The sequence below is a fragment of the Triticum aestivum genome, chromosome 3B, assembly GCF_018294505.1.
Source record: "Triticum aestivum cultivar Chinese Spring chromosome 3B, IWGSC CS RefSeq v2.1, whole genome shotgun sequence".
In the NCBI taxonomy this organism is placed as follows: domain Eukaryota; kingdom Viridiplantae; phylum Streptophyta; class Magnoliopsida; order Poales; family Poaceae; genus Triticum; species Triticum aestivum.
The window spans coordinates 546355098-546365846 of NC_057801.1; the positions used below are offsets into that span (position 1 = coordinate 546355098).

The window sequence follows — 10749 nt, forward strand, 5'->3', positions numbered from 1 at the left end:
TTGAAAATCCCCAAGCATAGGCTCTTGCCACTCCTTATTCCATAGTTCATCGAATCTTTACCCAAAACTTGAAAACTTCACAACACAAAATTTAATAGTAAACTCATAAGCTCCGTTAGTATAAGAAAATAAATCACCACTTAGGTACTGTTGTGAACTTATTATAAATTCATATTGGTGTAATCGATAGAGTTACTAAGCTCCCACGAAATAGAGCGCTCTCCTGCATCGAGGCTTTTAGGGCGTGTGGGTCCTCACCGTCAGCCCAATGGGCATGGTTTCACCTCGTGTGTGTCTTGTACCCTTTGTTGACTTTCCTCATCTCACGCTTGAGCTCAACACAGGTTAGAGGATTGTTAGGTTTTTCCCTGCCGCCGCCGCCGCCGTATCTATCTGCCCATCTCCGGCGATTGGAGTCTTGATCTCTTCTGGCTGGAGGATTGGCTCCTCTCGCCCTGAAGCCCTCCTTCCTTGAGCAGCCCCTCTTGCCTCTTCACCATAGGCCGAGGCCGAAGCGGGGGCACACCGGCGCCGCCCCGAGATACTCTATTGGCAGTGCGAATCGACGCTGCCACCCAAGATCTTCAACTACCCTTCCGCATCCCTGCACCAACGACCATGGTACCGACCCTCAACTCATCTCCATATCACTCTTCTATGATGCATCACATCTGATCCATGTCGTGATAGCGGCAGCAGCAGATCCATGGCGGGACGATCTTGGCGGTATGTTCTGTATGCTAGCTTTGCATACTTGTTACTGTTCTTTCAATTTTCACTCATTTAATCTTTGGAATTTGGAGAAGCACGAGATATTTATTTGCCAAATTTCATCTTTTAGTTGTTGCAAAAAGATACCATTGCCAATGGGAGAGTAGCCACAAGTTTTTTTGGTTGCTAAACATGAGTCTCTTCATGCAAAGATCTTGGTGGTTCCTACTATTGCTTACTGCTCTTATAATTAACTTTGGATCTAACTGAGAGCCGACCCTTTACGATTGTAATAATATCTCTGAATCAAAGAATTTAAATGTAAAGAGCTAACTAATTTTTTGATAGAAAAAAGATGATTTATTTTTAGTTCTAGGCTTCTGGCTAGCATAATGTTACCATTGCAAACACTGAACCAAAGGTTCCACGTTATGCGAAGAGCAACGATGGGTTGCTCAGGTTGTTGTCCTCGGACCGCTTGGTATCTTATCACTTGAAGTGTTAGTTAGGGGATTATGGATTTTCCTTGTTCAAGAGTTTGCCCTCTTGCGCCAATTTGAAGAGCCTTTGTTAATAAAACAAAATAAGCTTGTTGACTGGAAGGTGTTGAAGGCTTCTCCAAGATGCATGTGAGATATTTGCATGCCGCTGCCTTTTTGATGTTCATGGATTTTGGATTAAAGCCTTTATCATATAATTGACTCTTTGTGAGTTCTCCTTATGCCTGGCTGTATAGGTTTGAATGCTTTGCAAAAACAAACTTATACAAATTGATGAAGTCCCGCACCCAGTTAGGTGTGTTCTTGTGGATTTCAGAATATGCTATTGGTATTTTGCTCAAAGTATTTCTTGTGCATTTCTCCAAATATTGATATTTTTGCACTACCTATGTATATCATGAAATGCATTGTGAAACCAAAGATCATTTAACAAAAATAAAATAATTTTATTTGTCCGCACCTACATGCGAGTTCGTAGAGGAATACGTGCTATCCTTCAATCTGGAACTTGTAGTGAAATCATAGGTGCACTATGGTGCTGTCTTTTTTGTGTGTGTCTGATGTGTGTCCTCTCAGGTTGGGAAGAGGACGCACTTGGACCAAGGACTAAACATTGTGACCTGCACTGCTGGACTTTCTCTTGCTTACCGGAAAATGGAGTGTCCAATGGACACTCTGCTATGGAGGAGGAAGAGGAATGGATGATGAGAAATTTCATCACTACACATTATATGTAATAAACATGCTCATTATTAGATTTTTATTGCATCATTATTAAATTTTCATTAGCGGGAGAGACAATTGCATACTGCTCAGCCTATTTGTTAGAGAGGATTGTAGTGTCTGGCTTGGACAAGCGAAAATGTACATCTGCCCAGCTGTGGTATCTCATGTTTGACTTCCCTGAAATCTGAAATGTCCGGAACTGCTCAAATTTATAGGTCGGCATCTTAAATTTTCTTTCTTAGATAGATGCTTCTTTATTACGAGTTGATTTTGTGGTGTTGACAGAGTTTGCTGAATAATTAGATTCTTAGATGCAGTTCTTAAATATGGATGAGATACCGGAAAGGAGACTTGTGGTTCCACTTTCTTTTATATCCTCTTCCTCGACCTGTAAGCATATGTTTTGGAAACTGTCTTGCTATTATTCTTTCGAAATAATAATCATGAGAAGCAACTTGTTTTCTACTGCTGAAACTAGTGTTTACTTCTATTTATTGAAGGATTTACTTTTCTGATAATGCAACAAGCTGGACAATAATTAGAGGGCAGCAGATGAGACTGGGTATTGTCGTGGGATGTGTCAGCACATGCGTGTCTCTCCCATTATGACGACCTGGCTGCCTATCTTCCCAGAATGTAGGCCTTGATCAAGCGGAATGACTCCCCTCAGTTTGTTCATTGTAGTACCATCACTGAGCATGACTTTTGTAATTGAAAGGTATGAACTCCGAGTTATTTCTCTTCCTAAAACAGTAGACATTGCAACCAGCCGATCATGTAAAGTGGGTCTTAAGAACCTCTGGTCATAAAAAAAAGTTTCCTATAGTGTTTTGCAAGATATACCCAGCAGAACTTTACTGAATCTTCTAAGCTTGATGGCAGTGTGTATCAGATATTGCATATATGATCACTTCCTGTAATGATCGGCCATGTAGAAAAACTTTAAAAGACAGGCAAATAAAAACGACAAGCAGCAGCTAAAACAGAAATAACTAAAAATATAACTTTTTCCAAGAAAGTTTCATTTGTGCTCTCCACAGGGATGGCTCAAACGATAAGACATGTTATTCACGATAACCCTTTTTTCGAAATTATATTCCTTCTTTTATACAACTTAGCATTGATGACTCACAGTTGTACAACACTAGGTTCTGCAGTCATGTAAGTCGGATCATAAGAACCTATGTTCATTTCATTAGAAAAACTCAAAGTTTACAAACAGTGTATTGCAAGAGACCCAGTAGAACTGCATTGAATCTTCGAAACTTGACTGCAGAATATAGAGTTTTGCCTTATAAAGTTCTCAGTCTTAGTACTTTAGTTACCTTCAGCCAATGAAGAAACTGAGTTGGAAAGTGAAAATATTATGCATCTCAACATAAATTAAGGTATTTACTATCTCTAATTGTTCTTTTTTCAGTGTAGTTCATTCTGATCTAGGCTTCCAACGTATAAATGTTCTAGAAACATAATTTTGTCTTCAAACACAAATTCAGTCTACTCATTGGTTTGATTCATTTTTTCACATCTGCCCCCTTCTTGTGTTGTTCATTGTTTAGTGCAAAAACATCCCGCAGTGGCACATATGAACTGTAGAGAGGAGTTCCTAAGTTAAACTGAGTTTTCTTTGTGCTAGCTGCATACACTAACTAGATTATTATCATTGCATGTCGTTATATGCAAGAACCAAACTTCACTCTAATTTTGTTTTGGCAGCAAATTATTGAATCATTCTGTTTTCGGATAGTTGCCATGTGGTAGTATCATAAGTAGCTAATATATGGTTTCTCCTCATTTATTTGCAGATTAAACATTCCAACGATATTCTGTAGATGATATTAACGGACGAAAGGAAGACCTGCTTCACATTGTTGTTGTAGCAGATTTAGTATTTGAACTGATTATGTCATTTTGATTCAACAATTTCACTAAGTTTACTTATTCTATATTGCTTAGTATTATCTGATCGTCCTGATTGCATAAATAATGATCACACATGTTCAGATCTGAAATTTATACAAGGTGTTTATGTTTAGTATTTTATTTTATTTGTTCACCTGTTGGAATATTCAGACCTCCGCGATTTATGGGATGAGATTGATAAGGAAGCTTAGCTACCAATTGTTGGATGTTGCGAATCACACACTAGAACACAACAGATTCCAAATAATCATCATATGATGTTCATGTTCATCTCATAGCCTTATTTACCCTGTGACACAAAGCCCTAGCAAAAAGAATGGCATGACAAACAATGATTTAGCACCAGTTTTCCTAATTGTATTTGAGTTAGTTGAAAATATTGGTTGCATTGTTTTTTTTGTCCTTAATTAAACCTTGCATGTTCTAATAAAATTTAAATTAGTTTGATCTTTTAAAGGTACAACTTTAACAGAGGACTGGGATTTTGAATTACTCATATATAGTACGCAAGGATATGTATACATAATGCAAGAAACACCGGAAATAAGTGCCCAAAAAATAATTAATTTTACAACGACATGATGAAAAACGGTGCAGCAAGGCACATGTCAGTTTCTAGTATCTACTGTATTCCAACTTTTCTATGGTTCATACTCTCCGAACTACTCATAGGTTCATCAAAATAAGCAAACAACACCTAGAAAACAGAATCTGTCAGAAACAAAACAGTCTGTAGTAATCTGTATCAAACGTATACTTATGTAACTACAAAAATTCTGAAATAAATTGATGGACCTGAGGAATTTGTCTATTAATCATCTTCAAAAATAATCAATCTAAAATCACTTTTCAATAAAAAATGGAAGCTAATCTCGTGAGCGCTAAAGTTTCTGTTTTTCACAGCAAGATCATAAAGATTTCACCCAAGTTTTCCCAAAGGTTCTACTTTGCACAAACACTAATTAAAACATAAAAACACATCTAAACAGAGTCTAGATGAATTATTTATTACTAAATAGGAGCAAAAGCAAATAACAAAAGTAAAATTGGGTTGCCTCCCAACAAGCGCTAACGTTTAACGTCCCTAGCTAGGCATGATGCTTTCAATGATGCTCACATAAAAGATAATAATTGAAACATAATGGAGCATCATGAAGCACATGACTAGCACATTTAAGTCTAACCCACTTCCTATGCATAGGGATTTTGTGAGCAAACAACTTATGAGGACAATAATCAACTAGCATAGGAAGGCAAAACAAGCATAACTTGAAGATTTTAAGCACATAGAGAGGAAATTTGATATTATTGCAATTCCTACAAGCATATGTTCCTCCCTCATAATAATTTTAAGTAGAATCATGGATGAATTCAACAATATAACCATCAAATAAAGCATTATTTTCATGATCTACAAGCATAGAATTTTTATTACTCTCCATATAAGCAAAATTCTTCTCATTCGGAATAGTGATAGTATCATAAGAGACTCGAATATTATAAATTGTTTCCATATTAAAAGAGTAATGTTCAGAAAAAGGGTAATCATAATCATAATAAGTTTTATAAATATACTCATCACTACTTTTTATAGCATAAGTTTCATCACAATAATTATCATAAGTAGCAACTTTGTTCTCATCATAATCAATTGAAACCTCTTCCAAAATAGTGGATTCATCACTAAATAAAGTCATGACCTCTCCAAATCTACTTTCATAAATATTATAAGATTAAACACCCTCCAAAATAGTGGGATCATTACTTCCTAAATTTGACACTCTTCCAAACCCACTTTCATCAATATAACCATCATAAATAGGAGGCATGCTATCGTCATAATAAATTTGCTCATCGAAACTTGAGAGGCTAAAAATATCATCTTCATTAAACCTAGCGTCCCAAAGCTTGGGACAAACATTAATTGCAGCAAATATATTCTCAAACATGTCATTCTCATCAAACATAGCATCCCCAAGCTTGGGCCTTTTCATATCATAAGCATAATCACCCTCATCATTAATAGTATGCATAGCACCAATAGTATAGCAATCATCATCATCACAATGAGTAATAGGAGCAACATCATTTGAGAGGGACACCTTTCTACCTTTTCTTCTCCGTCTTTTCTTTTTCTTCTTCACATCATGTGAGGGTTTAACCCTCCTTTTTGAGCTCCTTATTAATGAGATTGGTTGAATAGAAAGCTCCTCCTCGTTACATGATTCATCATAAGAAATAATAGGAGGATATTCGGAGGTATCTTCCCTTTCATTAGTATTCTCTTCATCTTCTATTTGCTTTCTTTTCTTTATGTAATTGGCAACATTAGAATTTTTAATGCAATTCACCGCACAATACATATAAATCTCCTCTAGATCAATATCAAGGAATTTCTCAAGGTTATATTCTGGAATATGCTTAGGTATACGTTTCATTTCTTCATAACCCAAAAGAAAACTAAGTTCATTATGATGTGCAAGGGAAATCGAGTCATCACAATTTCTGTACACGATTCGATCATGAAACAATTTGCATTGGAGATTTAAATGACCATGTTCATTGCAAAGTTCACAAGTACGGCAAAGAAATTTTAAATTTTCAACACTCACATCTAGCCTTTCTTGCAAACATTTAGTTTCTAAATACTTATGCCTCTTGCAAAATCTATCTTCCCTATTTGGTGTATGCTTGCAAGCTCTATGCACTCCACCAAAATTGACATGCTTATAGGAGACATTTTCACCATGACTAGTGCAATCATCATTAGTACCATGGATATTCAAAGAGTTCATACGAACAACATTGCAATCATGCTCCTCATTCAAAGATTTAGTGCCAAACGTTTAATAGACTTCTTCTTCTAGCACTTGGGCAATATTTTCCTTTCCATCATTCTCACGAAAGATATTAAAAAGATGAAGCGGATGAGGCAAACTCAATTCCATTTTTTGGTATTTTTCTTTTATAGACTAAACTAGTGATAAGACAAGAAACTAAAAGATTCGATTGCAAGATCTAAATATATACCTTCAAGCACTCACCTCATCGGCAACGGCGCCAGAAAAGAGCTTGATGTCTACTACGCAACCTTCTCCTTGTAGACATTGTTGGGCCTCCAAGTGCAGAGGTTTGTATGACAGTAGCAAATTTCCCTCAAGTGGATGACCTAAGGTTTATCAATCTGTGGGGGGCGTAGGATGAAGATGGTCTCTCTCAAACAACCCTGCAACCAAATAACAAAGAGTCTCTTGTGTCCCCAACACCCAATACAATGGTAAATTGTATAGGTGCACTAGTTCAGCGAAGAGATGGTGATACAAGTGCAATATGGATGGTAGATATATGTTTTTGTAATCTGAAAATACAAAAAATAGCAAGGTAACTAATGATAAAAGTGAGCACAAACGGTATTGCAATGCTAGGAAACAAGGCCTAAGGTTCATACTTTCACTAGTGCAAGTTCTCTCAACAATAATAATATAAATGGATCATATAACTATCCCTCAACATGCAATAAAGAGTCACTCCAAAGTCACTAATAGCGGAGAACAAACGAAGAGATTATTGTAGGGTACGAAACCACCTCAAAGTTATCCTTTCTGATCGATCTATTCAAGAGTCCGTAGTAAAATAACATGAAGCTATTCTTTTCGTTCGATCTATCATAGAGTTCGTACTAGAATATCACCTTAAAACACAAATCAACCAAAACCCTAATGTCACCTAGATACCCAATGTCACCTCAAGTATCCGTGGGCATGATTATACGATATGCACCACACAATCTCAGATTCATCTATTCAACCAACATAAAGTACTTCAAAGAGTGCCCCAAAGTTTCTACCGGAGAGTCAAGACAAAAACGTGTGCCAACCCCTATGCATAAGTTCATTGAACCCGCAAGTTGATCACCAAAATGTACGTCAAGTAGATCACGTGAATATCCCATTGTCATCACAGATAAGCACGGTAAGACATACATTAAGTGTTCTCAAATCCTTAAAGACTCAATCCGATAAGATAACTTGAAGGGGAAAACTCAATTCATTACAAGAGAGTAGAGGGGGAGAAACATCATAAGATCCAACTATAATATCAAAGCTCGCAATACATCAAGATCGTGCCAAATCAAGAACACGAGAGAGAGAGAGATCAAAAACATAGCTACTGGTACATACCCTCAGCCCAGAGGGTGAACTACTCCCTCCTCATCATGGAGAGCGCCGGGATGATGAAGATGGCCACCGGTGAGGGATCCCCCCTCCGACAGGGTGCCGGAACAGGGTCCTGATTGGTTTTTGGTGGCTACAGAGGCACCCGTACAACAATGTGCTATACAAATGGTTTTTAACCGCTTTCAGCGACGACGTTTGGAACCGCCGCCAAGTGAGTGTGGGCAATAGGGGGGTCCTTCCCACACAACCCAGAAACCGTCGGGGGTTGGCCCTCCTGGCACACTAGCTGGGGCAAAATGAGTTCGTGTGCAATCTGGCAGGGCATCAAAACCCAATTGTTCCCGTTCGTATGTACATCCCACACGGTGAATCCCAAAAAACATTTCCGCTCGTATGTATATCACACACAATTTTTTGTGTGGAAACATTTGTGCAAGGTGGCCTAATGCAAACAGTTCTCTGCCGGAAGCCGTGTGTGATTGTTAGTTGATCGAACACGCCTACTTTCTAGAAACTGTGTGTGTTGTTTGAGTTCATCTCCCACGGTGTTGTCTGAGTAACCGCCTGCAATAGAAAACCCCAATAAGCAGGGTAATTAGCCTATTATCGAAAATCCATGTACTAATCAAATTGATATTTCTTATAAAAACACACCAGATATTTCATATCTGTATAATAGCAACCAAGATTTCATAATCGAATTACATCAGATAGCTTCGGCACTAAGTTCCGCCATTACACAACATCACCAAGTTTTACATGCAACATCAATAACCTTTGGAAATTAGCATCATACACGGTAAATAGACAGATGAATCTCATTTGGGAAACTGCAGAAGCAGAAGGCAAATGTTGAGCCTTCAGTGATGTTGAATGTCCTTGCAACTTTAGGCCAGTGGCTATGGATAATTTCCCGCCCAACCTTTGTACTCTTCAGCAAGACTCCAATATTCTACCGTGGGTGTTGAATGAATACCTTCCTCGCCTCTTGACCATGCAGGTGGTTTGAGAGGTAATCATCGGTGAACTGCTTTGAAAAGTACTGAAAACAAAGATATGCAAACAAGGTAAAAGAGTTAGTACCATCATATAGTTGACTAATGGCGCAAGGGGTAAAAACAAGGTAAAAGAGTTAATACCATCCTATAGTTGACTGATGTCTTCTTCATTGTGCAAACAAACATCTTGCTGTTATTCTTCGCAACTTTCTTCATCCTAACAATCTTTCGGAGTTTCTTAACTTAACTGATATTCATGGACATCTCATTTCCCCATATGCAAAATGGGTCAAACAGTGGGTCTAAGCCTCTGATAGCAGGACCTACATGTGCAAGACCAAACTGTAAGAAACCTAAATATTAGAATGATTCCTGCAACTGCACAATAATGTGCTATTAGCCAAAGGACCATCCTTGAACAAACCTTGATGGTAAACCGCAGTGTCTCCCATTGTTTCCCTGCAACACACATAAGGAAGATCTTGATCAGGTTAACTAAGAGTTGTCATACTATCAGTAGAATAGGTACTGAGTATAGCCGAATTTGATTTATTTCACATGCGTAACAATACAAATTGTACCCACAACAAATGAAAATCAAATTGCAGAACTGCACCAAACAGTTAAATGGACATCAGATCAAATGAACCAAAATAGCTAACTAAGCACAACATTGCAGAATAGAGACATGTACTAGAAGATAAGACAATCAACAAAACAAAGAATGCTTGAGAACACTACTACGAAATGTAGCAATTGTTGGACCAAACTGTTAACAGAACATTACATTTTAGAGGACCAAAGTGTTAACTGAACATTACATTTCAGAGGACCAAACTATAAACTGAACATCAGATTGCATATTAACATTACAGAGGACAAATCACTAGAAGGCATTGGCAGTGGCCTCGAGAAAACAGCACGAACTGTACTTTAAAGTAGACAACCGCGTGGCGGTGTCGACGGTGGCCTCGAAGATGAGGTGCTCCTCCAAGATCTGGTGGTCGGCACGCATGGCAACCATAGCGACCTCGTGCGTGCAAGCGGCCGCGATTTGCTTCTCCGCTGCCATATGCTACTAAGCTCCATGTTAAACTGCGTGCAAAATGGCTGTGGGCGACACTTAATTGGAGGAGGGGGACAGTGATTTCGGCGAAAGATGTCGCGTCGTTGGTCGAGGCATGTGGGATGGGAAAGGAGGAGGATGGTGCGGGTGGGGTGTGGATTACCTAACCATATCAACGGGGCCGCGCAGCAAGAAGAAGGGTCGGCGGTTGATAACCCGCAAGTATACGGGATAGTTGTAGCCTCTTCGATAAGTAAGAGTGTCGAACCCAACGAGGAGCTAAAGGTAGAACAAATACTCTCTCAAGTCCTATCAGCCACTGATACGACTCTACGCACGCTTGACGTTCGCTTTACCTAGAACAAGTATGAAACTAGAAGTACTTTGTAGGTGTTGTTGGATAGGTTTGCAAGATAATAAAGAACACATAAATATAAACTAGGGGCTGTTTAGATAAAGATGCAATAAATTAAGTATTAGTAGGGAGTATTTTGTTACGAGAAAGTTATTTGTCCCTAGGCAATCGATAACTAGACTGGTAATCACTATTGCAATTCTATTTGAGGGAGAGGCATAAGCTAACATACTTTCTCTTCTTGGATCATATGCACTTATGATTGGAACTCTAGCAAGCATCCGCAACTATT

At 38.3% G+C, this 10749-nt stretch overlaps 1 long non-coding RNA gene across 4 annotated transcripts; it reads left to right on the forward strand.

The window, feature by feature from the left end:
- The first annotated feature begins 266 nt into the window (after window positions 1–266).
- LOC123070823 (uncharacterized) lies at window positions 267–3980 on the forward strand. Of its 4 annotated transcripts, none has more exons than XR_006433952.1 (5): window positions 267–621; window positions 691–726; window positions 1788–2327; window positions 2438–2655; window positions 3743–3980. It is a non-coding gene; the product is annotated as an uncharacterized lncRNA (long non-coding RNA). The 4 variants fall into 4 exon arrangements; XR_006433954.1 differs by having other exon boundaries at window positions 268–621; window positions 1788–2152; window positions 2249–2327; window positions 2438–3980; XR_006433953.1 differs by having other exon boundaries at window positions 268–621; window positions 1788–2152; window positions 2255–2327; window positions 2438–3980.
- Window positions 3981–10749: the final 6769 nt, after the last annotated feature.